The sequence below is a fragment of the Lissotriton vulgaris genome, chromosome 4_1 (assembly GCF_964263255.1).
Source record: "Lissotriton vulgaris chromosome 4_1, aLisVul1.2, whole genome shotgun sequence".
Lineage (NCBI taxonomy): Eukaryota > Metazoa > Chordata > Amphibia > Caudata > Salamandridae > Lissotriton > Lissotriton vulgaris.
This window is the reverse complement of record NC_141691.1, coordinates 799,384,815-799,411,454: the sequence shown is the minus strand read 5'-3', so window position 1 is coordinate 799,411,454 and position 26,640 is coordinate 799,384,815. Positions and strand designations below refer to the sequence as shown.

Sequence of the window (26,640 nt, the reverse complement as noted above, 5' to 3'; positions counted from 1 at the left end):
ATCACAAACAAGTAAATCCCTGTGGTGGCTAGCATAGTGTTCAACCAGGCAGCGTCTTTTGGGTCCATGACGGGGAGGGGAACAAGGGACGAGTGGGGGGTAGGACGTGCCTTAAAATGGAGGCGTTCACGCAAGCCGGGGTGTAAGCAGCAGCTGTAAGGATAGGAGAAATAATATATTGAGGTTGTCATACAATCTAGTTAGTGAGGTCGGAGGGCCATTTGGCAGAGAAATATAGCGTGTATCAGGGACATTGTGTGCAGGACCACCGTATGGAAAATAATCTTGCTGAGAAATGAACTAAGAAATTGGGAGTATATTAGTAAGGCATTGACCAACCATGCAAGTTGAGTTCAAATATCAACATACCATGTCACAATCATAATAAGGCAATAAATAGCAGCATTGCCATGGAATCACAGTACAGGAACAAGTAGAGGTCACACTGTAGGTGAAAGATAACAGCAATGACCAGAGATCACAGTGTATGCCCTGGAAAACAATATGGAGGTAAGGTAGGCAAAATCAACCTATGGCATTGGATAAAAGCAACAACAGAAGATCACAGTGTATCAGGGAATCAATGTTAGGGTAAGGTAAGTAAAGTGTGCAACATATCCCTGCATGTTCTAGTAAAAATATGTAACAGTATGCGCCTAGAAACACAATAAACACACAAATTGATGATGTAGGCATACAGTACCAGGTTTTGGCATAAATATGTTAAAGCCTCGAACCTGAATAAGCTCAGGGTAGACAGACACCACAGCGTGAGCAACAGTAACAGCATTGACATGAAACACACATTGCAAACATAGGGAACCAAAGTAGGCGTAAGGAAGATAAGATCACCTAATGGGCATAAGTTGCCGAATGTGCGCAGAAACAAAGTACATGAGCAAGATGTGCCAGGGGTTCAAAGGGAAGATTAAGAGGCTTAAGCAGGGTTTAGACTGAAGAAGAAGCCCACGGGTTCAATTCCTACTGAGTGGCAAGCTCAAATAGAGTCATACTGGTGTGGCAGTCAAAAGGTAAAAGTGAGTAGGTAGACCAAAAACGTAAAGGGTGAAAGACAGAACAAAAGCCAACCTTGGTGAACCGTGTCATGGTGGGAAGTCGGCTTCAGTATCCTACAGAGCGATCACTAAACCAAGGCTGGAATTTGAGGGCTGCGATGCAGCAGCCATCTTCACAGCTGGTTCCTAGATCGAGGGGATCCATACGCACCGACCTGTGGAACACTGGACTTGGCAAAGGTAGACTGGTAGCTGAGGACTGCATCGATGCGGTCAGCGGTCATTAGTCTTTGTGCAGGTGTCAAGGACACCCGGGAATCATGGGCACAATGAAGGGATCCTAGGCAGCTCACAGGCAGAGTGGGGAGAATCAAGGGCAAAGTGGGGAGATAAAAGGGAGCTTGCAGAAACTCATCTTTGCAATCATTAGGACCGTAACCCCTGGGTGCGGGACCAAAAGCAAGAGCCGGACGAGACCATCCTACCGCCCGAGGGCTGTCAAGGACCTTGAATCTGAAGTGTAGCCCAGAGTCCTGATACTCAGGCCTTGTTGCGGGATGCTGGGCTTAACAGATTGTAGACCATGGGCTCAGGCCGGGCTCAGAAGAGGCCTCTGTTACTGAACCAAAGTCCAGACGGAGTGATTCACTGGCCCTCCTGGTGCAAAGTTACCCTAGACTTGGGGCCAGGACTTCAGCTTGCATCTCCTAGGTAAAGGACCTTGAGCGGGGATTGGGTGAGATCCACCTGATTAGAAGGCTGGGAGCTCAGGTCTGCTCTGGTGCACTGTACTACTGGAGTCAGGAGAGTGTGACTTTACGCAGTTCTATGTTAGCAGGCAGTGGACCATGTGCAGTGTCACACAAGCAATTCCAGAGCAACAATGCCCTCATTGGAGCAGCACATCCATTTGTGCCCGGTCTGAGCAGGAGGAGGCAGTGCCCTGAGAATCAGACTGGCGCTGTGTGAGACACAGCTTAGTGGGGCTGCAGCAGGGCAGTTACAGAGTGCAATGAAAGCAACAGCCCCTCCTGATGTGAGCGGCAACGGGGGATGGAGGGATCAGATGAAAGTTGTCAGCCGCTTTGGAGCAGCTAGGGTCAGCGTCAATCTCTAGATGGTCGGATGTCACTCCCTTAGCCTCAAGGATGGCGTTTTCCCATCTTCACTAGAGCTGGGATTCTGGTGAGCTGCGTATATGTGCTGTGAGGCACCAGTGACCTCGCTGTCCCTCAAGGCAGTGGGCCTCGGGTCAGAGATGGGAACAGCGATCCACTTGCAGCCCGGGAGCTGCCCTGAGAAACCCGCTGGATCTCGATCAGTAATCGGTGGTCCGAGGGTCGTCAGAACTATCACGGTGTATTAGATAGGAAATCAGGGACTCAGGGCAATCCAGGAACTCCAGCCAGCAGGGAGTTCGTGGTGCGAAGGGCGGATCGTTCAAGCTTCGGAAGGGTGACTGAAATAGAGATATTCTCTAAAATGTGACACCCATGCCTGAGAGTAGGTTAAAGGCTTGACCCTCTGGCAGCCATCTTGGCAGAAAAAGTAAAATAAAAAGCAGGTAGTGTGTGTTAGTGGAGTAAAGAGGCATAAGGTGGATTTACGACTACGCATTCAGTGCGACGAAGCACTCTTCTAATGAGTGCAGCTAGGGGAAGGCTGCATTGGTCTAGATAAGCTAGTAAAAATGCGTGCAGACAGACACATTAGTTAAAAGAAGTGGGCTTGCTGCTTGTCATGTAGTAAGTGAAGCAGAGAGAGATAAGTTGAAGGGCAGAGGATATAAATATAATAAAATGCACCTGTTAACTTTAAGCAACCATATGTAAGTGCTGATACAATATTTTAAATTGTAGTATGCAGTAATATTTTAAGCACTATTAAACCCAACTTTTAAGAGTATATCCTTTTGTTTTTACCCATAAAGATAAAACGAAGCATTTTTGCATGTTTTACAATGTTGCTGGCTATTTTCTGTGAAGAGATTTTGTCATGCCTTTCCCAAGTTAAGAACTTATTCACAGTGAATGCCCTATAAACAGTGTGAAGTGTTATTGATTAACATATGTTAAAGTGAAATTACTGTCTGAGATGCGTTTTTCTCCTTTTGTTTCATTGTATTTTAGGCCGTATTGTTGGCCAATGTGGCTTTTTTATGGATTTTAAGGGATTTTTTAAAAATGTTAAATTAATGGATCTTAATGAAAGGGAGCAAATAGTGGCTACAAAGTGTTATATAAAGTAACTGTGGCCTGAAGAGTATGGTTGGCACACATGTATCAAGTCTTAAATATTTGTGGAGCACAACAAAGTCGTAAACCATAATTAAAGGCACAGTGTTAGAACCTGGAAGTCTTTTCAGTAAATACAGATCGTATCGCTTAGTTAATCCATTTGTGAAGTGTAGACTGGCTTTTAAGCTTAAACAGCTTTAAATACATTTGTGGGAAATCCATGAGGTTGATTGCTAGAAAACCAGTAGCTACGGCTAATAGAGAAAAAATAATTATTTAAAATAAGTAGCCTGAGAAAGCCAAAAAAGAGAAATTGTTGGTGAAACCAAAGTATGCTTAAATGCTTGCAGCTAGACACATTAGTTAAAAGGAGTCAGCTTACCACCAGGCTAAAAATATGTGCTAAATCAAAGTGTTGAGATTGAACAATTGTAGGAGGAATAATAGAACAAAAGTCATACATGCTCCTCTGAATATATTTGAAAACAAAAACTTTTTTAACAAACACAAACATTAGTTAAAGCGAATCAGAAACCCCCAAATAATGAATAAATCATACATCTCACAAGGAGAGGCACAATGCGTACCAACAGGATAAGGTTATGTTGAATAAATTGTTGCTCAAATGAAAAAATGCGTGCAATCCTGAGAACACTAGTTAAAAGGAGTCGACTTGAAAAGAAAGCAGGTAAACATTAGTTTAATTAGTATGCTTCAAATGCGTGCAACCAGATACATTCGGTAAAAGAAATTGGCTTGCTGCTTGCCACCAGGATTGAAATGTGTGCTAAGTGAATAGGTCGACTGAAAGAGAACAATTATTTATTTTTAAAAGTCGTCTGAGAAAGCCTGGAAACGGCGGTCCAAAAGTACGATTTAAATGCGTGCAGTCATCATAGAAAGACAACACAATGCTCTGAGAAAGCATGCGTTAAAGCGTGCAGCCAGGGGAAGATAATGAAAGTTAAACAATAAAGGCCTCCCTGTGTGCAGCAAGCAAATTAAAGTAGTTCCACCCATGAAAGCGACAAGGAGTGGATTATAATGAGTACTTGGGCCAAGGAAGACTGATAAGAGAAAGACACATGGAACAACAGGAATAACAGGAAATAGAATGCCTACAACCAATGAAAATAAGGAAAAGGAAAGTGACAAGCACATGGACCAATTAGAAAGGAAGGCAGGATGTAAGCTCATTTTAAGCTATCTGAATAAAAATAGATTTCACAAGCACAGCGCAGGGGCTGTGCAAGAGAAACCTAAAAACTAGTAGCTTAGACAATTTTATGAAACAATTTTTACATAAGGGGCGCATGGTCCTATCAACATCATCCTCATTATCCTTATTTCATTTTATTAAAGCGGGCACTTGGCCAAGCCTGACTTTTAGCATCCATCTACTGATATGGGTTGTGTAAGAAATTGGGTTTTTGATTGAGGGGAGTGAATGCCCTTGTCAAGCAACAACCACAATCCATGTCAGGGTGACCCATAAAAGGCACTAAATAAACCTAAACATATCCATGTGATTGCAGCTGGATGGAGAGGCAAGATGGCGGCCGTGCGTTCGGCTGAGTGAGCAGGCTAATTTCTAACCCTCTTCCAACCTGGCCTCTATGCGAAGCAGTAGGGAAATAATTGTATCGGGCTTCGGGCATTATTTGGCGATTTTGGTTATGGTGATGGGAGCTGCCTGCACCCTCTAGGCTGGTCCACATGGGTCCCTTCTTCTCTACAGCGATCACAGCTGCTCTCACCCGCTCGACCTTTCCACTGCCTCCAATGACAACTGCTAGAGGCACTAGGACCCGGGGGGCACTCGCAGGTTCTGCGAGTCCCGCGAAGGCTCCTACTGGCGTGAATGGCAGAAATGCGGGAGTACGCTGGCTGGTGGTCTGACTCCAGGATCTGGCGAGCCAGCGGGAAAAGGAGGTGTTCCTGCTCGCGGTCGTCAGACAGTCCCTGCTCTCTTCAAAGTTCAAGCGGGAAGAGTTAAAAATACAGCGGATACGGCAACTTGAGACAATGCTGCGGCAAAGATTTCTGCATTGCCTCAAGAAGCACTCACTCAAGGTACTGCATTTGCCTCTCTTTCTAATAGAAGTGGGTTGAGTGAGGAGTGTGCTGGAAAGGGGGTGATACAGGAAGATTCAAGGGAATCTGTTGGTTTCATCGGTTCTGAGGGAAACTCGAATATTTTTAATAATGCTGCAGTGCCATGTGTTATAGGGGATATAATGCATATGAATCAGGAAAAAGTAAACCTTATGGAGACTGGAGTGTCCCAAAATATTGGCCTGGAAAAAAGCATGACAGGCAAGAAGCATGGAAGTAGCCCTAGTGAGAGGGGTGAAATAGAGGATGTGGACCCCCAGCAGGGGCTTCAAAATGAAGACCATTCATCTATGGGTCTTGCAAAGTAGAGGGACTCAGGGGATAAGCTCTTCTCTATGTCAGATCCCTCCTATTCCTTGGGGGATGAAAGCCCTGAAAGGGATTGGGCAGAAGAAAGCGATACAAGCAGCTTGTGCTTGGAAGAGGGGGAGACAGGAGATAATTCTTCATATACCCCTGGAACTGTTCATAAACACAGGGAGCAAGGTGAAACCCTGGTAAATAGGGCCTCAGACCCAGCTGGCTCATTGGTATGGCACTACTCTTTTTCTCCCAAATTGAATGGCAATGAAGCAGTTGTCAGAGAAGTGCCCACGGGAGCTTATGGTTTAAATTCAGGAGATTCAGATGAAATTACACTCTCTACCATTTATCAGAGTATAATGGCCCATCAGGAAGAGACCCGGGTAGAGAGCTCATGGACCCAGGGCGCATGTCGTAAGTTACAGAACTAAGTACATAGGGTCGCAAAGACCTGCTCAGAGTTTGCAGCTAGGATTGGAGAGGCTGAAGCCCGAATATCGATGCTTCAGGTCGAGCTAGCTGTACAAAAAAAACTCTTACTGGTTCCCTGAAATCTCAGAAGGAAGACACAATACGGAAGCTGACTGATCTGGAGAATCGTTCAAGAAGGAACAATCTGCAGGGTCTTGGTGTTCCAGAGGGCACAGAGGGTGCAGATGTCTGGCAATTTCTGGTGGAACTTCTTTGGGAAGCGTTTCCTGAACGTACACAATGGGACTGGAAAGTTGAATTGCAAAGGGCCCATAGACTTCCGTTTAATCAACGTAAAAAAATGGGGTAATCTTTTCATGGTCCTAGGGCTATCCTGATCTGTCTTAACAACTTTCTGTCTTGAGAAGCAATATATGATCTGGCCAGACCGGATAGGAAAAGGGCGGGAAAGGGCTGTGAATTTTTTGTGAGACCGATTTTTGTCAGGCAACAGTGGAGAAAAGGTGGGAGTTGAGGCAATTGATTCAATCATTTCAGGCAAAGGGGCAGGTCTTCTTGCTTAACCTTGCCAAATTAAAAGTTATATTTAAGGGCCAGACACAATTTTTCTCTTCTGAAATGTTAGCAAAAGAATGTTTGCAATCGATTTGAGGTGGACAGGTAAACATAGTTTGTATGTTGGCCCATGTAGGTTGCTTGACGCTTATCTGATGCTTACTTTAATGCTAGAATCGGGTCTCTTTTCTGTCTGCGTTTCCCTTTTATTTTTTTGGTGTTTTACTTGTCTACCTTATCTGCTCTGCTGGGAGGAGGAGGGAGGCCAGTGGAGGGCTGACTGTCAGCTCTTGATCACTGAGGACCTCGATCCTTATGCCGCATTTGGTGGGAGGGAGGGATGTAGGAGGGGTGGAGGGTGGTTAGGGAGGGGCGGTGCAGGGGTGGATAGGGTAGGGGGTTAGGTGGGTGGAATTGTTACTGCTTTTCCCATATTGTCATGCCATTTTTATCTGTGCAAGAAAGAATGAAATGCTCGCTATAACTGGGTATACATTTTGGTATTGGTTGGCAAGACTCGAGATGGAGTATGTTAGCTATAGGGATGACAGGTAGTATACGTATTTGTTCATTGAATATATGTGGCCTGAACAACATGAAAAAGAGGCATGGAGGTCAAGATTCTTCAATTCATGCAGGTCGATGTGCTATGTATGCAAGAGACTCATATAACTTGGAGCAAACATGGATGGTTGAGGGATCTGGGTATCGATGTATTGGCCTGCACTCGACAAGGTACAAAAACCAAAGGGGTGGCTATTCTAGCAAAATGAGGCATTGGATTCTGTAAGCGAGTCAAGGAAGACAGATTGGGTTGCTGGGTTATTATAGAATTTATGACTAATGATGTTCCTCTCTCAATCTGTTCAATTTATGGATCTAACTTAGATGACTCGGATGTTCTGAATCATCTAAGTGTAGAATAGGCCTTATGGCTGCACCTTTTGATTTTTTGTGGAGACTCAAATATTCATTTAGATAGCGATTTTAGTTTAATTTGAAATCTCCCATACCAGGGAAGGAAAGTTAGAGTCTTCAAGACTCTTCAAGGACTAGTTAGGGAACAAGGGCTGGTCGATGCTTGGTATAAACATAGACAAGATGACCCAGGGTTCATTTTCTATTTGGCTCCTCATAACAAACTAGTCCGTTTGGACTACTTTTTTTTTTATCTCTAACCAAATGGCTAAGACAGTCAAAATTTAGATTTCCCCCAGGGTTATTTCAGACCATACATAACCAGTTAGTGGAAGAATTGCCACTAAGCGGCATGCTAAGAACTCAGAGGTTGTGAACTTTAAAAAAAAAGCTGTTGTTGAATCAGTCATATTGTGAACATATGGCTAAGTGGATTATAGAATTTTTAAATATTGCAGTTATATGAGATATATCTCAACGGATTGTAAAAGTGAATGGGCTGGAAAAGGAGGTTGATCTTATAGTCCCGGCTTTAAGGGCCAAAGACAGGATTCTCTCTTTGACGGGATAAGTGAGAAAGTTGACCAAGATTTTTCTGGGGCGCTCCCTCCCAGGATTTCTCCTGTAAGGGTCGCGATGAACTCTCTGAATATCCGCTATTAGGTCAAAATCTACGTCAGGGGAATCTTTCAGAATAGTCGTCTTTAGAACTGCAGCAATAAATGCTTTAATATCATTCCCCTCTAAGTCCTCGGGAATATTCAAGAATTTTAGGTTCTTCTTTCTTGAGTGATTCTCAAGCCTCTCAAGGTCCTCTTTCATCTCCCGGTTCTGTTGTACCAGTTTGTCCATAGTGGCAGAGGAAGTACTAAGAGCTTCTTTGATCTTAGGAATCTCCACCTCCAGGGCATCAGTCCTTAGTGAAACCTCCTCTACCGTTCGGGCGAGTACCTCGCAGGATGCCTGGATAGCTGTCTGATTAGCCTCTGATATCGTAAACCGCTTCCCTATGTCCTCTTTTAACCCCATTAGAATGTCAGCCAAGGTTCCTGGGACCGAAATTATTGAAATACCACTGTCCAAAGGGATATCTCGGATGGTAGAATGGAGACCTTCCTCTTTAGAGCTAGACAGATCTTCTTTGTCTTCCTTGTCCTTTAGGACATCCTTTGAAACATCTTGTTCCGTCTGCATATTATCCTGAATATCCAGCGCCGAAAAGCTGTTTGAAAGCTCTATTGAGGGGTGTATCATGTCTTGACTCTGGGGTGAAATAAGCTGGGATATAGGGCTGAGCTGAGGCCCTTTGTCTATAGTGCCTGCTATGCTACTGATTTTTGCAGGACCCCCGCCGGGGGTAGGGCCTCCAGCCATGACATTGGTTATAGCGGAAGTTTTAGCACCGTTTTTGGCACTGGTTACACTGCTTACAGCCATCTCTTTGGTTCTATCAGAGGAGCCTGAGGAAAGAACCGTATAATATGATTTCAGTGATAGGGTGACTCTAATTGGAACCGGTGCCCAACTTTTCGCTTTCTTTCTGCCTTTCCGCCCCCCCAGAGGGGCATCTGGAGAGCTGGGGTCCCCCTTCCCTTTCACTTCTACTTTCGCTTTTACTTTCAGGGAGATGGCTTTACAGTGGATTACAGGAGGGGGGAGAGGTGGTTTTAGGGACCCTGACACTAAATTGGCAGTACGGTTCCTCAATGAGTACCGACTAACCCTCACTTCGGAGGTGAGAGTAGATGTGGACGGCACGAGGCCTGAGTCGCCTAGGGTGTGGTTGAATTTTAGGGCAGCCGCGCTATGTACACCTGTTTCCATGCAAGGCTCCCAAACTACTCCGCCTGTATCTTGAGGGTCATAAATTAACGCAAGCGCTGAGAGCTCCTTTGCGATTGATGGCCCCTCGCAGGTGTCAAGCCTCTGAATCAACTGAACCACGCTCAAATGTGCAGGGCTATTCAAACTATTCAACCTATTTAGTGCCTTTAGAGCCACAGCCACAGCCACCACCCCATGCTTGTTATTGAGGGCCCCACAGCAGAAGTATTTAATCGTCAAAAGCGCCTTACCAGGGACTCAGCATACCGCACCCCCTGCACCAAAAGGACAGGCACCAGAAGGACAGGCAGACCATCCGCCCGAATGCCCGGTCAGGCCTCCAGCTTTCCGCCTCCACTGCCGAGCTGCGCCCAGCTCGCGGAACCAGGCAGGTCCTATAGGCGCACCGCAGTCTCCCTCATTCACCATCTGCCTCGCGCCGTACGTTGTCTTTTTTTCGATGAGTCCAAATAACACTGATTGCGGGTGGTATGAGACCCCTGCTAATAACTCTTGACTAGTTTGTACCTAAAGTACAAAGTAGAACCGAAACGCTGCTGCTAAAAAAAGCACCAAAACCACCAGCGAGCTAGCGGAGCGTCCACGCCATACACTGCCGTAAGGGCTCCGTCACGGCCGTTAACTTCCGGCCGTCATGCTCCTCGAACCCCTTCTCAGTGAAGTGTTGGCTTAGTGGCAGAATTTTTTAATATTAACAGAAATACCGCTTCTGAAATTATTGTTTGAGATGCTTTTAAAGCTGGGGTACGTGGTGAGACTCTCAGTTTTTCTTTTGTTTGCCAGAAGGTAGTACTGGAGAAAATTAGGAGGTGGGTTGAACAGCTGAGGATGGCTGAAACTGAGTTTATGAGGAAAATAATGGGAGGCCAAAACACAGAGGAGTGCCAACAGCTAATTGCTATTATTACATTGAAAATACATCAGCATTTGGGGGAAGAGCTTGCCGCCAAGTATGTGCTGTATAGGGCTGAAATATATGAACTTGGAGAAAATACAGGGAGGGCCCTGGCAAAGCGGTTACAACAGAGGGAAGTTTCAAACCAAATTTGTAGGATTAAAGATCATTTAGATCAGATACAGGTCTCTCCAACAAGAATCCTGAATGTGTTTCAAAATTATTATAAGCAACTGTATACCGAGGGAGTGGTTACAGCAGGAAAAGAATCTCTACAATAATTTTTTAAAGACCTAGAGACAACAAAGGGTACACTTGATCAAAATGAGGTTCTTGCAGCCCGATCACATGGGAAGAAGTGGAAGGCGCTATAACCTCTTTAGCCACTGGTAAGGCTGTGGGTCCGGATGGCATCCCTTTGGAATTTTTTTAACATTTCGGCAATTCACCTGGCAAGAAATTACAACTCTGTTTCAATCTGCTCAAAGGGGATTTATTCCTGACTCCTGGTGAAAGAATACTATAGTTGTATTAAAAAAAAGATAAGCCTGAACTTAATCCATTGTCATACAGGCCCATTTCACTTATTAATTGCGACAGTAAGATCTATTCCAAAATATTAGCCTCCAGGTTAGGAACGGTCATCACACCTTTTGGTTTCAATCCGTCAGCATGGGTTCATCCCAGGAAAGGATACAACAGATCATGTTAGATGTGTCATTGCCTTTCTTGACTGGGCTCAGGCCATGTGATCACCGCTAGGGGTAATCCTGTTGGACACAGAGAAAGCGTTCGACAGGGTCTCCTAGCAGTATCTGTGGTCGGTCCTGCGATGGAAGGGGACCTGCACCGAATTTATTCAAGCAGTTAAGGCTCTCTATCTATCTCCGGAAACGGCGATCTGCATTTCTGGACAGGAGTCGAAATTATACAGTATCAGTAGAGGCACTAGGCAGGGGTGTCCATGCTCTCCCCTGCGTTTTGGTCTATACATTGACACTTTTCTTAACAAATTAGACTTGAGAATGAATATCAACCCAGTTAGAGTCAATGATATTGAGTATAGGACATTGGCATATGCGGATGATATTATAATACTTACCAGCGATGTCACCTTGGCGCTTCCAGCAGTGAAGGCTTTGGCAGAGTGGCTCAGTGTTTTTTCAGGGTACAAATTAAATATGGATCAAACCCAGATCCTTCATTCAGATAGTATGCTCCCTGCAGGTCTTCCAATTGTCTCGGAAGTAACGTATTTGGGAATCAAGATTACAGCAGCGGTAGACCAAATTCCTGAATTGAACATTGCGCCAATGATAGATACTGTCAATAGAAAATTGGAGAGGCTAGATCATCTGTACCTCTCTTTGCATGGACGAAGTAATGTCATTAAAATGTCGGTCCTCCCCAAATTTTTTTATCTTTTTAGGACTGTTCCTTCTGAATTTTCTGTATCTTGTTTAGCAAGGATAGAGAGTATTTGCTGTAGATTCCTTTGGGGGTACCTCAGACCAAGAAGAAGCTAAATGGATGACTCTTCTGAGACACCAGGGGGGTGGGCGGTGCCTAACTTCCTTTTATATTACTGGGCATCCATCTTACAACATATGCAGATTCTCCTAGTTGGGGCTAAGGCCGAAATCTCAGTGGCTGCCAGACCGACTATATCTGAAATAGGGCTGGGAAACAAAGCAAAGGGATGTCTGGTTAGGATATTAGAACCTATCTACTATATATATACTATAGTTGTATTAAAAAAAAAAGATAAGCCTGAACTTAATCCATTGTCATACAGGCCCATTTCACTTATTAATTGCGACAGTAAGATCTATTCCAAAATATTAGCTTCCAGGTTAGGAAAGGTCATCACACCTTTGAATTCAATCCGTCAGCATGGGTTCATCCCAGGAAAGGATACGACAGATCATGTTAGATGTGTCATTGCCTTTCTTGACTGGGCTCAGGCCATGAGATCACCGCTAGGGGTAATCCTGTTGGACACAGAGAAAGCGTTCGACAGGGTCTCTTGGCAGTATCTGTGGTCGGTCTTGCGATGGAAGGGGACCTGCACCGAATTTATTCAAGCAGTTAAGGCTCTCTCTCTATCTCCAGAAACGGCGATCTGCATTTCTGGACAGGAGTCGAAATTATACAGTATCAGTAGAGGCACTAGGCAGGGGTGTCCATGCTCTCCCCTGCTTTTTGGTCTATACATTGACACTTTTCTTAACAAATTAGACTTGTGCATGAATATCAACCCAGTTAGAGTCAATGATATTGAGCATAGGACATTGGCATATGCGAATGATATTATAATACTTACCAGCGATGTCACCTTGGCGCTTCCAGCAGTGAAGGCTTTGGCAGAGTGGCTCAGTGTTTTTTCAGGGTACAAATTAAATATGGATAAAACCCAGATCCTTCATTCAGATAGTATGCTCCCTGCAGGTCTCCCAATTGTCTCGGAAGTAACGTATTTGGGGATCAAGATTACAGCAGCGGTAGACCAAATTCCTGAATTGAACATTGCGCCAATGATAGATACTGTCAATAGAAAATTGGAGAGCCTAGATCATCTGTACCTCTCTTTGCATGGACGAAGTAATGTCATTAAAATGTCGGTCCTCCCCAAGTTTTTTTTAATCTTTTTAGGACTGTTCCTTTTGAATTTTCTGTATCTTGTTTAGCAAGGATAGAGAGGATTTGCTGTAGATTCCTTTGGGGGTAGCTCAGACCAAGAAGAGGCTAAATGAATGACTCTTCCGAGACACCAGGGGGGTGGGCGGTGCTTAACTTCCTTTTATATTACTGGGCATCCATCTTACAACATATGCAGATTCTCCTAGTTGGGCCTAAAGCCGAAATCTCGGTGGCTGCCCCACCGACTATATCTGAAATAGGGCTGGGAAACAAAGCAAAGGTATGTCTTTTTAGGATATTGGAACCTAGCTACTACAAAAAGACTAAATTTAAAATACTTAAAGTGGCTTATTCAGTGTGGAGACAAATACGGCGCAAATTGAAGATCCCAAACTTGAATGTATATACTCCATTCTTGGCCTCCGGTATCCTTCCATTAATTTTTCAGGATCAAACTACTTTCAGGTGGGAAAGCAATGTAATTTAATCCCTGGGCGACCTTAGTAATGAGGGTCAATTTACCTCATTTTCGAATTTACAGGAAAAGTTTGGTCTGTGTAAACAAGATTTTTTCAAGTACTTACAGACCCAGAGTTTTTCAGGAGAAACGTGCAAGGGCCAAATTGAAATTTTGAAAAGATATGCTTGGTGGAAATAATACAGATGAAATCCCGGATAGGAAAAATCTATCAAAATCTACTGGAAGATCTTCCTGATGATATTTGTTTCCTGAATACAAAATGGGAGAGTAGGTTGGGGAAGGAAGGAATAAATATTGAGTATTCATTGGAATTATCAAATCAGATTTTAATAACTGGAAGTCTAAGGAGTCAACATTTTATGTCTGTTTTCGATCTTTATTTTACACCAGCAAAGATAGCTAAGTGGGGGGGGACGAGGGGTGGGAACTGCAACAGATGTGGGCTGCAGGCGGCAGATACTATACATATGTTTTATTCCTGCCCTAGCTTGGGTATATTCTACAGGATGTTGAATCTTGCTTGCATACTGTCTTGGGGATTTCGATAACAATTATGTCAGATCTTGTAATTTGGGTATGGCGTATAATATGAAAGGAAATGTGAGGCCAAGACCTGTGACTGGATTTTTTGTTCATTGCAATGGCTATTGTTCGCCTATGTATTACCTTCCAATGGATAAGTCTCGATCCCACTACCTTTCTCAATTGGCGGTCAAGCATGTTGGCCCTATATAATATAGAATCCTCAGTATATAAATTGAGAGGACGAAGGAGAAAGGAGTTGGGGCGGAAAATTTGGGCTCCAATTACAGGATGGTTGCAGTAAAGAAGGATTAGGTAATAATCTAAGATATAGTAGTTGTCTACGCCCGTCCGCGCCTGGACCGCGCCCAGCGCCACACCCCCTGGTCCACGCAAACCCCACACCACCCGCATAACATACGACGCCGCTACCCTCTCTGCCCTTAACCCCGGACGCACACCACAATTCTGCAAAGCTGCCCCAGGACACACCCATGGACCCTTCGCCTGCCACTCCTGCAAGTTCGCCTGCATCAAGACCTACACCAAATCCAATATTTCCAAACACAATTCAGACTCTAACAACCTGAAGTGTATTCTGCTGAACACCCGCTCGGTTCACAGACACGCCACTGAACTTTGGGACCTACTCGACACGGCATCTCCTGACGTCGCCTTCCTTACAGAAACCTGGATGAACACCTCATCAGCGCCCGACATCGCCATAGCCATCCCGGACGCTTACAAGATCATCCGAAAAGAACGCACCAAACAAACAGGAGGAGGCATCGCCATCGTCCATAAGAACACCATCCGAATCACGACCAGCTCCGACGATAACCTCGCTACCACCGAACACCTCCACTTCCAGATCCACACCGACCCCAGGACCACACTTAGAGGCACCCTCATCTATAGACCACCAGGAACCCGCACACAATTCAACGAAGACATCACTGACTTCATCAGCCCACATGCCCTCAACTCCGAGAACTACATCCTACTGGGAGACCTCAACTTCCACCTGGAAAAGAAAAACGACAGCAACACCACCACCCTTCTGGACAACCTGGCCAATCTCGGACTCAAACAACTTGTTGACACCCCCACCCACCTTGCCGGACACACGCTCGACCCCATCTTCACCTCCAGCAAGCACATCTCCTTCGACCACACCACAGCTCTCCATTGGACGGACCACAGCTGCGTTCACTTCAACTAAAAAAAGACCTTGACCCACAACCCCCCACAACCTGTTCCTCGAAGAAACTGGAACAAAATCACCGCCGAACAACTCTTCACATCTCTTAACCAAAACCCTCCTGCCATATCATCGGATCCAAACCAAGCTGCCTCCAAACTCACACAATGGATCGCCCACAGCGCTGACGAACTAGCACCCTTGAAAAACCACCAGATCAAACTAGGTAGCAAAAAGGCCCCCTGGTTCAACGATGACCTTAAGAAATCCAAGAAGTTATGTCGAACTCTTGAGAAAACTTGGAGAAAAAACCCAACCACTAACAACCTGACCACCTTCAAGGCCGCCACCCGCAAACACCACCAATTGATCCGATCCACCAAGAAATCAGCATTCAAGGACCGACTCGACAACAACGCCCACAACAGCAAGGAACTATTCAACATCGTCAAAGAATTTACCAACCCCACCGCCGGCACGAACGACATCACTCCCTCCCAAGACCTCTGCGACTCCTTATCCTCTTTCTTCCACAACAAAATCGCCGACATACATAACAGCTTTGAAAACCAGTCCGAAGAACAGTCCTCTCCACCCACCCCGAACCAAAACAGAACTCTCACAACCTTCGTGCCTGGAACCCAATCTCTACTGAAGACACCATCCGCCTGATGAACTCCATCCACTCAGGATCGCCAACCGACCCATGTCCCCACTACATTTTCAACAAAGCAGACTCCATCATCGCACCCCATCTCCGCGATGTCATCAACTGCTCCTTTAACTCCGCTACCTTCCCAGAAAGCTGGAAACATGCCGAACTCAGCGCCCTCCTGAAGAAACCCACAGCAGACCCCTCTGAACTTAAGAACTACCGCCCCATCTCACTCCTCCCATTCCCTGCCAAAGTCATTGAGAAAGCCGTCAACAGTCAGCTCGCCGCCTTCCTTGAATCCAACAATTCCCTCGACACCTCACAGTCCGGCTTCTGAGCCAAACACAGCACCGAAACCACCCTCATCGCAGCTACAGACGACATCCGAACGCTACTGGACAACGGAGAAACAGTAGCCCTCATCCTACTTGACCTCTCCGCCGCATTCGACACAGTCTGTCACAGCACCCTCATACAATGCCTCAGCAACGTCAGAATACATGGAAAAGCATTGGACTGGATCATCTCGTTCCTCGCCGGGAGAACCCAGAGAGTCTGCCTGCCCCCATTCAAATCAGAGGCCACCGAAGTCATCTGCGGTGTACCACAAGGATCATCACTCAGTCCCACCCTCTTCAACGTTTACATGAGTCCCCTCGCATCCATCGTGCGACAACACAACCTCAACATCATCTCCTACGTAGACGACACCCAGCTGATCCTCTCCCTCACCAAAGACCCTAACACCGCCAAAACCTATCTACACGAAGGAATGAAAGAAGTAGCCGAATGGATGAAGAACAGCCGCTTAAAACTAAACTCGGACAAAACGGAAGTCCTCATTTTAGGATCATCCCCCTCTGCCTGGGATGACTCATGTGGCCACCGGCCCTGGGTACAGCACCCATACCTACAGACCACGCACGTAACCTGGGCTTTATCCTAGATTCCTCCCTCTCGATGACCAAACAAGTCAACACCGTCTCATCCTCATGCTTCAACGTACTTCGCATGCTCAAAAAAATCTTCCGTTGGATCCCCACCGAAACAAGAAAGACTGTCACCCACGCACTGGTCACTAGCCGACTGGACTATGGAAACACCCTCTACGCCGGAACCACAGCCAAACTACAGAAAAAACTCCAACGCATCCAAAATGCCTCAGCCAGACTCATATTGGACATCTCCCGTCAAGCTCACATTACCGGTCACCTGAAAGACCTTCACTGGCTCCCCGTCAACAAGAGAATAACGTTCCGTCTCCTCACCCACGCACACAAGGCCCTCTACGACCTAGGACCCGAATGCCTCAACACACGTCTGTCCTTCTACACACCCACCCGCCAACTACGATCATCCAATCAAGCCCTCGCCGCAATTCCGCGCATCCACAGATCCACCATGGGAGGAAGATCCTTCTCCTACTTAGCGGCCAAAACCTGGAATTCTCTCCCCACTCACCTCCGCCTTACACAGAACCACTTTTCATTCAGAAAGCAGCTTAAAACCTGGCTATTTGATAAGTAATGCACAACCCTCCCCCAAGCGCCTTGAGACCCTCTGGGTGAGTAGTGCGCTATACATATTCCTGAACTTGAACTTGAACTTGAGCCAAAATTTCGACACTGTTAACCATCATGATCCAAAGGCTGAGTGATGTAGGAGTATCCGGTATGGCATTGAAATGGCTTCATTCCTTCCTCACTGACAGAACTTTTACTGTTTTTGAGGAGTAGGTGGCCACTTCTCAGATGTCCCTGCAGTGTGGCATCCCCCAGGGATCCTCCCTCAGTCCCACCATGTTTAACATCTACATGAGGCCATTGGCTGAGGTAATTTTGCCCTGGGTGGTGCAATTGGTCACCTACGCCGATGACACCCAGTTAGTAATTTCTCTCTCTGGGCAGGGCTCAGTCTGTAACAATATTTCCGCATGCCTCAGCGAAGTTCTTGAGTGGATGGACGAGTCTTTCCTGAAGCTCAATGGCACTAAAACTGAGGTTATGATGTTGGGGCACAATGCACCCTCCACGGTGGATGTGTGGTGGCCTAGCAGTCTGGGCCAGCCTCCTCCCCCCAAGAAGCAAATTAAGAGTTTAGGTGTCTGGCTTGACCCAACCCTTAATTTCACGGTACAATCTCGTAAGGTGGCAGCCACCTGCTACGCCTTAATCAGACTTATAAGAAAGATTCTTAAGCTTCTCCCGTTTGAAGCCAGGCGTATTCTAGTACAGGCCCTGATCCTATCGCGGTTGGATTACGCGAATGCTGTCTATCTGGGGGCTCCCCAGGGAATGATTAAAATCTTGCAGACAATCCAAAATTGTGCGGCCCGCTTGCTGTTGGATGTCCCTCGGCGGAGCTCCGCTAAGCCAGCACAATGCCAACTCCACTGGTTGCCAGTGCAACAGAGGATTTGGTTCAAGGCCATGACCATCGTGCATAAAGCAATGTCCGACGTCGGACCAACCCTGATCCAACCTATTTTTCAACTCCACCAGACCTCGCAGACCTTAAGGTCCAGCAATAAGAAATTACTGATGATCCCTAGGATCAGGAGAATACGTACGGGCGGTAGACGCTTCTCCTTGCAGGCACGAAGTTCTGGAACCAGCTTCCCGATACCATCCGATTGGAAGCCAACCACCTCAGGTTCAGGAAACTTCTAAAGACCTTTTGGTTTTCCTGAGCCGCTGGGAAATGACTTGGTTGCCTAAAGCGCTGGGATGCCTACGGGTAGGCATGCGCTATATAAGTGCGTAGTCATTCACTCATTCATTCACAATTTAAGGCTGGCCGCGAATGAGCATGGTTTGGCTACACAAGGTGGATTAGGACAGGTCTCAGCTTACCTTCTGACTTTAAAGGAATTTCAAAGAAATTTTTTTTTAAGTCCCAAGTTTCAGGTTTAGGCTGGAGAATTACAACTTCCAAAGGTCCAGCACTAGTTGGGCACCACTTTGGGGTAGGATGAAGGGAGGTCAGGACTCACTCTAGGCTGAAGCCAATTGCATGGTTTAAGGTCTCTGGAGCTTGTCATGTCCATGTAGCACACATAGGCCAGACAAATAGCCCTTAGAGTCGTTCTTTTAGTCATGGAATCAAGCAGAAAGTCAGGCCTCAAGCAGCTCGACAATCCTCTGGTAGCCGCAGGGCAATACTCTGAGATACAAAATAGTTCTTGAGCAGCAGGGAAGTCTTCTGAAGTGCAAGGTAGTCTTTCTGGGGGGCATCTGCATGTCTAGGATTGCACTGAAGAGTTGATCTGATGTCTAATATTTATGAAACACACAAAAGGTGAATTGAGGCTGCTTGCAATGCTCACTGTGCTATTGGAAGCAAGCTGTATCCGGCTGAGGAGTCCACAACTAGGGCAACACCCATCCTAAGTTGCTTGTGTTCCAGGTCAGGGAGGACCTGGCCTGGCAGGTTGTGCTTAACTGTTCACATGAGGAGTAGCATCAAGACTGATTTGCATATTGCTGGGTCCAAACTGAGGTGGCATGGTGAATGAAAGAACATGGGATTTGATATTACCCCGGGTGAATGTCAGTGGTTACACAAATTGCGAACATTCATACCATCACCTTCTGTTTGCTTCAGGTCCAATATTTATGCCTTTGGCCAGACAAAATTTCTAAGCTACCCCCACATCTAGTTATGAAATGTTGATTCCTTCTCCTGCCCAGACTCCATGTAGTCTAGGGTGACAATGGGCTGGTGTTAAGATCTTGAGGCAACCCTTTGAAATGTAAGTGGGGCAGGGAACAGTTCGGCCCAGCCATACAGGCAAGATGGCCCATTCTGCCAACACCTAGTCCCTCTTTGTCTTCCTGGTAGGGGGAGATATATAAAGGCCAACTGCCAACTACTCACAGTCATGTGTCCAGGTAGGCAAGCTACAGGCAACAATTGGTTCGAACAAGAAAATGGCAACTTATGGAAAGTAGCATTTTCAGAACTGTGATTTAAAATCCAACTTTACCATTAAAGAAGATTTTAAAACATAATTATTTTGAGGCCAAACATGATATTTCTAGCTGTTCCCAATCCAACGTTAGTACTTAATAATGTAATGAGGTGACCCAGTGTTATTCTACAGGAGAGGTGGGTCTCAAAGTAGTCAAAAACTAATTTGGGTAGTTGTTCACTAACGGGACATGTAAAACATAAAAACACATGCCATAACTTTTAAAATATAATACACCCTGCCATATGGGCTGTTTAAGGTCTACCAAAGGGTAGCTTATATGTATTGAAAATGTAAGTTTAGGCCTGGCATAAGGTTTACTTTACCAGGTAGAATTGGCATTTTAAAACTGCACACGGACTGCAATGGTAGGCCTGGGACATGTTTTTAAAGGGCTTCTTAAGTGGGTGGCATAATGAGTACTGCAGGTGCACTAGAAGTATTTAATTTACAGTCCCTGGGTATGTGTAATACCACTTTACTAGAGACTCATAAGTAAAGTAAATGTGCTAGTTGGATGTAAGCCTTGTTTTAACATGTTTAAAGGTGAATGCACAATCACTTTAGCACTGAATAGCAGTCCTAATGCCAATTAAAACAAAATTCATAAAACAGGAGGGGAGAAGGTAACATGTGTGGGAGAAGACCACACCAAGAATGATATGTCTAACACGTGTTCCCCTCAGCTGAAAGTAGGAAGATCTACCCTCCCTCATGAGAGTGCTCATCACTAAGGAAGAAAATCATTGATGATCCAGCAGCATTGGAGTGGTCGGTCCAAGGTCAGTTTTCAACTGTAAAATTCACTCCCTGTAGGGGCATGGACCACCTCAACAGTTGGGGATTCTTACCCCTCATCTGCATGAGCCATCCGAGGGACCTTTGCTCTGTCTGAATCCGGACAATAGTCCTATAGAGGTTTTGTCCCAGCTTTGTCAGTGTCCAGAACACATCAAAGGCTTCTCTTTCAATAGCATTCTACCTCTGTTCCTTGGCAGTAGTCTCCTACTGATGAAGGTCATAGGTAGTCTAGGTCCTCCTCATTCAGCTGTGAAAGCACAGCCTTTATTCCATGTTCTGAAGCATCTGTATGCACTATAAACTCTGTGTAGAAATCAGGGGCATTGAGTACTGGTACTGTAAACATGACCTCATTGATGTTATCAAAAGGTTTCTGGCAGGCTTTTGTCCAGATTACCTTTTTGGGCTGCTTCTTGGAAATCAGTTCAGTCAAGGGGGCAACAATAGTGCCACATCTCTTGACAAACCTAATGTAATATACAGTCAGGATCCAGAAGGCCCTCACTTCAGTTTGAGGTTTGGGGGTTCCCAACCCAAAATAGTCTCAATTTTGGCTTTGAGGGTGTGTCGAGTCAAATGGCAACATGGGCAGCAGTACCCAAGATCGCAACCCCAGATGAATGCATTTGGTACAGGCAGCTGTTCTAGTTGCGGAAAGGACCACGCCCCTTCTATTGGATGCAGCACTTATAGGCCAGCCACGGAGACACTAGGTCATCACAAGCAGAAGGAGGAAGCGGAAACAACTCGGGATGAGGTATCAGAGAAGAGCAGATGGGAAAGAAAGACAGAGGATGGCACCACGGAATGAGGACTGCAGGAGAGGTGTACGCAGACATCTACATGGCAGATGGCCTGACCAACACCCTTGACATAGAGCAGCAGCCGGCGCCTGAGAAATCCAGCCAAGCACCAGGGCAAGCAGATATAGACAAGATTGCCGTGACTGAAGGATTGAGTCACAATCCTAGGTGAGTACTGGTAATGAGTCCCCACAGCGTGATCTCTTGGGCACAGGCATGGGGGACACTGGTGGGGTTTTGATGGTGGGATGGCACAAGCGGGACCACGAGTGCACAAGTCTGGTTAGGATCCTGGAAAATGAGTATACACGTAGCAGAACTGGCAGGGCAATGAGGGCCTCTGATTTATATCGCTTTGTAAACCGGCAGGACCCGGCAGAGAGAGAGAAATAGTAGACAAAACCCTTTTTTCACAAAACCCATGATAACTTTTTTAATAAACTGCATGGTGTGGTGGTGGTTGAATCTCTCAGGTAAAAAGTAGTTGACTGATCATCTCTCCTTTATATGTTTTCCCTGAGAGCCAACTCTGACGTACAAGGAAGGAGTATCCAATCCAGAGGGAAAAACCTATTTGTGAATTGGGACTTACCAGCATCTGTCTTCAGTATGTCTGTCATATCTCCGTCACAAAAGAGATAATAAACCTTACCCAACATCAAACCTCTTTTGTCTGGGTCATCACAATAACCCTGTTACAGTGGTGCCAGAAGTAGGATAATTTAGGATAATTCCTTCATCAGCGGGGAGTTATGATAGCTCAGCCCGTAACAATGGAAGACCTGATCATACAGCAGGCGGAAGGTCAGCGCCACCTATAGTTTAGGTCAGGGAAAGGTTCCCAACAAGACAGAGAAAGTATACAGACTGCTCTCACCACCCAGGCAATAGTCATGGCCAGCAATCACCTGGTGCATGAAACAGGGACAATAGCTAGTTCCAAGCTCAGTACTACAAAAATATCAAGGGGAAAGAACCTGACTCCTTTACCAACTTTGAACAAGTAGCAACCTCAGCCGCATGGCCTCCAGAACTCTGGGGTCAGTATGTGGCTCCCCTCCTCACAAGCGAATTACAGACAGCCTATCAGACTGCCAATCCCTCTGGCACTTACCTGTATCACAAAGTCAAGAAGGCCATCCTAGAACGTCTGGAATATGATAGCGCGGATTACAGAGTCAAGTTTAGAAAATAAAAGTGGAACCACCTGGACAACCCACAAGCTCTCTATTACAGGATATAGGACTTGGGGCCGCCAAATACTGGTCGGTAATGGAGAAATTCGGTAAATTTCACCGTTACCGACCGGTAAATAGGCATGCGCGATGTAGGGAACGATTCGGGAAAAAAGAATCGGTAAATACCGATTCCTCATCATCTAATCGGAATCTACCGATTCATAAATACTGAATTGAATAATACCGATTCGGAAAATACCGAATCGGAAAATACCGATTCGGAAAATAAGAAATGCTAAAAAAGATACATGAGATGTAGGAAAAACCATTAATTAAGAAATCCATGAAATTCGGTATTTAAAAGTCGGTAATTCCCATGGATTGAAAGCAGGTGGTAACCAGGTGCAGGCCATAAAACAGGCCCCAAAATGCAACAGTGTGATCAGAATGGCGGCTTTTTATGTGATAGCAAGGCGGCTAAGGCTACAGGCAGCAGGAGGGAGGATCTGGAGATGGGAGGAGCAAATCTACAGACAGCGGATCACACTCTTCCAACTTACTGAGGCAGAAATCCATGAAAGGTACAGGCTACACCCCCACACCATCCTGGACTTGATAAGGGACCTGCACCCACTCCTGGAGCACCCAACACCAAGGGCGCAAGCCATACCACCACATGTGCAGGTGCTCTGTGGCCTACACCTATTTGCATCTGGCAGTTACCAGGGGGGTGATAGCTGCGGTAAGTGGGGTGTCCCAGAGCTGCCTGTCCCGTTTCTTCAGGAAGTTCCTGGAGGCCATGATGCAGAGAATGCATCATAACATCAGCTTCCCTGACACACATGCGGAACTTATGAAGACCAAGACTGACTTTTACTAAATGGCACAGTTCCCACATGTCATCGGCTGTATTGATGGCACACATATCCCAATCTGCCCACCTGCAGCCACTGAGTACATCTACAGGAACAGAAAGTCCACCCACTCCATAAATGTGCAGGTAATCTGTGATGCTGCCAACATAATCACAGACATCGTGGCCAAATTCCCTGGAAGCACCCACGACTCCTACATCTTCCAGAACAGTGGGTTCTACACACGCCTGGCAGCGGGGGAATTTGGAGAAGGATACCTGCTAGGTAAAACACTGTGACACACCCTGATAGATACTGCAGATGTAGGTGTTGTTGTCCATGTGATTAATGGCTCTCTCTTTTCCACATAGGCGATAGCGCATATGCCGTCCGCTTATTCCTCCTCACTCCCTACCTGAACCCATCAACCCCGAGTGAGAGACGATACAATGTGGCACACAAATCTTATCGCAATGTTGTGGTGTGCACCTTTGGGCTGTTACAGAGCAGGTCCCGCTGCCTCCACAAAAGCGGAGGCGCACGTCAGTACTCACCCCATATCTGCTGTAAAATCATTGCAACTTGTGCAATGCTACACAACCTTGCCACTAGGAAAGGAACAGCAGAAGAATTAACAGATATTGAGGATGATGATGATGAATTTGCACAACCTGAGCCCAACACAGCAGGCGCCAGCAACAGATGGGAGACAAAGACGGGCAGAGATGTCACGCAACTATTTCTAAGTACGTAAGGAGACACAGCCAGTTGTTGTATGTACACAACGTAGTTTTGATATCTTGGCACTACACCAGTACACAAAAGCCCAAATGTGCCAGTCCAATTGTTGCTATCCCTTAGGGAAGTCCTGGGTTACTTCACCCATTCCATTTCAGGGAGTGTGGGCAGCATCAGTGTCTGTGGGCATGCCCACTGGTGCTCAATGCAATTGGCTGGCTGTCCTCCCTGGCTGTGTGGGCAGTGGCAGCCCCATTCCACCTGCTGCTCCTCCGGGTGTCTGTAACAGGGGGAGTCATGTTGCTCCTAGTCATGGTCTTCTCATTCTCCCCCACATCCAGAGCACCAGTATTTGCCAACCGAGCAGTCAGCAGCACCTCAACTGCACTTGTCACCCTCACAAGGCCCCTGGAGACTTCACTGCTGCAGTGTGCCAGTCCCTCCTGCATGTTGATGCAGCGCCTGCAAAGCAAGGAAGTGGCAATGGCTAGCCGGTTCACTGCCCTTGTGTGTTGTTCAGACCTCTGCCTCTTCCTGCGCCTTGTTGCCCTGTCCTCGACCAGCTTGCTGCACAGCAGCAGCACTGACTGGGACATGTCCCGCATGCCCGCAGCCATCTCTCTCATTTCCTCCGCCATTGAGCTGATGCCCTCATCAATGTTTTTTACATTTTCATTTAGGTGCTTCATCTGTTGTTGGTCTTGACTGGATGGCCTTCCCCTGCATGCGCTGCACCTTTACCATACTTGCCTCCAGGCCGCAGAAGACACCAGGACCCTCCCATGTTGGTTTGGACTGCTGACCCTGGCCCTGCAGCATCTGGCACTTGTGTGGCCCCCTCGGCGGTGGACTTCTGATGTGTATTGCTGTTCTCAACTGCCACGGTTGATGTGTCACCCCCACCATGTCTTCAACGGAAGACTCCATTTCCAGGGGTGTGTCCATAACATGCTTCCTGGCTCTTTTCACTGCAGGTGTTGTTGCAGCCGGTGACGCTACCAGTTGAGGTGAGGACAGGAGTAGTGGTGAGGCCAGCAGCTATGGGGAGGCCAGCAGCTGTGGTGACGCTGGCAGGTGTGGGGAGGCCAGCAGCTGTGGTGACGCTGGCAGGTGTGGCGAGGCTGGCAATGTTGGTGATGCCGCTGTTGCTTGTGTGGTGTGCCCTGCACTTGTACTCGCCTCCTGTGTGCCTTCCCTCCGGGATGCACTACCTTCCTTGTCCTTGGGACGGCTGCGAGATGTCTCGCCGGTGGACAGAAAATCGTACATTAGCTCTGTGTCCTGCAGCCCTGCTTATACAATTAAATTCACATCTCTGAAACAGTGTCGCTATTGCCTCAGCTTGCTCATCACTGATGTGTGTTGCATGCCTTGTTGTTTGGTGTGTTGTCTGACATGGTAGGTGTTTCACTGACTACATCTCCCATAATGTATTGCCGGTGTATACTAAAACCTGTACTGGAGTGGGGTTCATACTACCACATTGGGGAAGGGGAAAGGGAAGGGGAAGGGGTGGGGGTGATTGCTGTGCATGATTCTTACCTTTTTTGGTGGCAGCTCAGGCTGAGTTGTCTGGAACCCCAATCCCAAAGACGCTGCCTGGCCCTATGGTGGACTCCACCAGCTACTCAAGCTCAGTCAGGGCAGGTTCCCTGTTCCTCCCTCCTCCTGTGTGTCTCGCTTGTTTCTGGAGCTCAGCCATTTTTCTCTTTGTCACGCTCCGGAGGTCATACCACCTCTTCTTGAGGTCGTCGATGTCCTGTGGGGTCACTCCAATGGCATTCACCTTGGTTTGTATAGCCAGCCAAATCTTCCTTTTGTCAGATTCTGCCACCTGTAGGGACTGCTTGCCAAACAACTTGTGGTGTTCCTTCCCTACCTCCTCCACAAGGACCTGCAGGTCCATGGTGCTGAATTTCACCTTCCTATTTCTCTCTGCTCCTTCCCTTTCAGTGTCCTTGCTTGACATCATGCTGTTTTCCTGGAGTAAGTATCCCAGTGTCTCAAGGGCTCTGCTCTGCTCTCCCAGCCTCTCCAGCAGCTTCAGATTTAGTGCACCTGCATGGGTTTGGCCACTTCCTGGTTGGGAGGTGGGGTGATTGCACCGGATGGGCTGATTCCTTAATTGTTTCTTTTTTTGAATTGCCGATTCGGTATTTACCAAATCGGTATTTATCGAATCAGATTTTGCAGATTTGGATTTTACCGATTAGATTTTTACAGATCGGTGTTGGGGATTAGGTATTACTTTACCCAATTTTACAGAGTCTGTAAATATTACCAAATTTTTTCCTACATCCGAAATACCGAATTCTTATTAACGATTCGGTAAAATTCGGTAATAATCGTTATTTAAGATTCGGTATTTGGGATTTACCTACATATGGCCCTTGGGCACTAAACGGCTGAAACCCAATGATTCCACCAAGGAGGAAGTGATGGATGTATCTTCTTAGAGCAATCCCTCGAAGCCCTGCTGAG

At 46.4% G+C, this 26,640-nt stretch overlaps 1 protein-coding gene across 1 annotated transcript in view; it reads right to left on the bottom strand.

Annotated features, from left to right (window-relative positions):
* The window catches only part of LOC147722600 (glutamate decarboxylase 1-like), a 1,148,213-nt gene that overhangs the window by 237,227 nt on the left and 884,346 nt on the right, over positions 1-26,640 (bottom strand). The gene's annotated exons all lie outside the window — the stretch shown is intronic.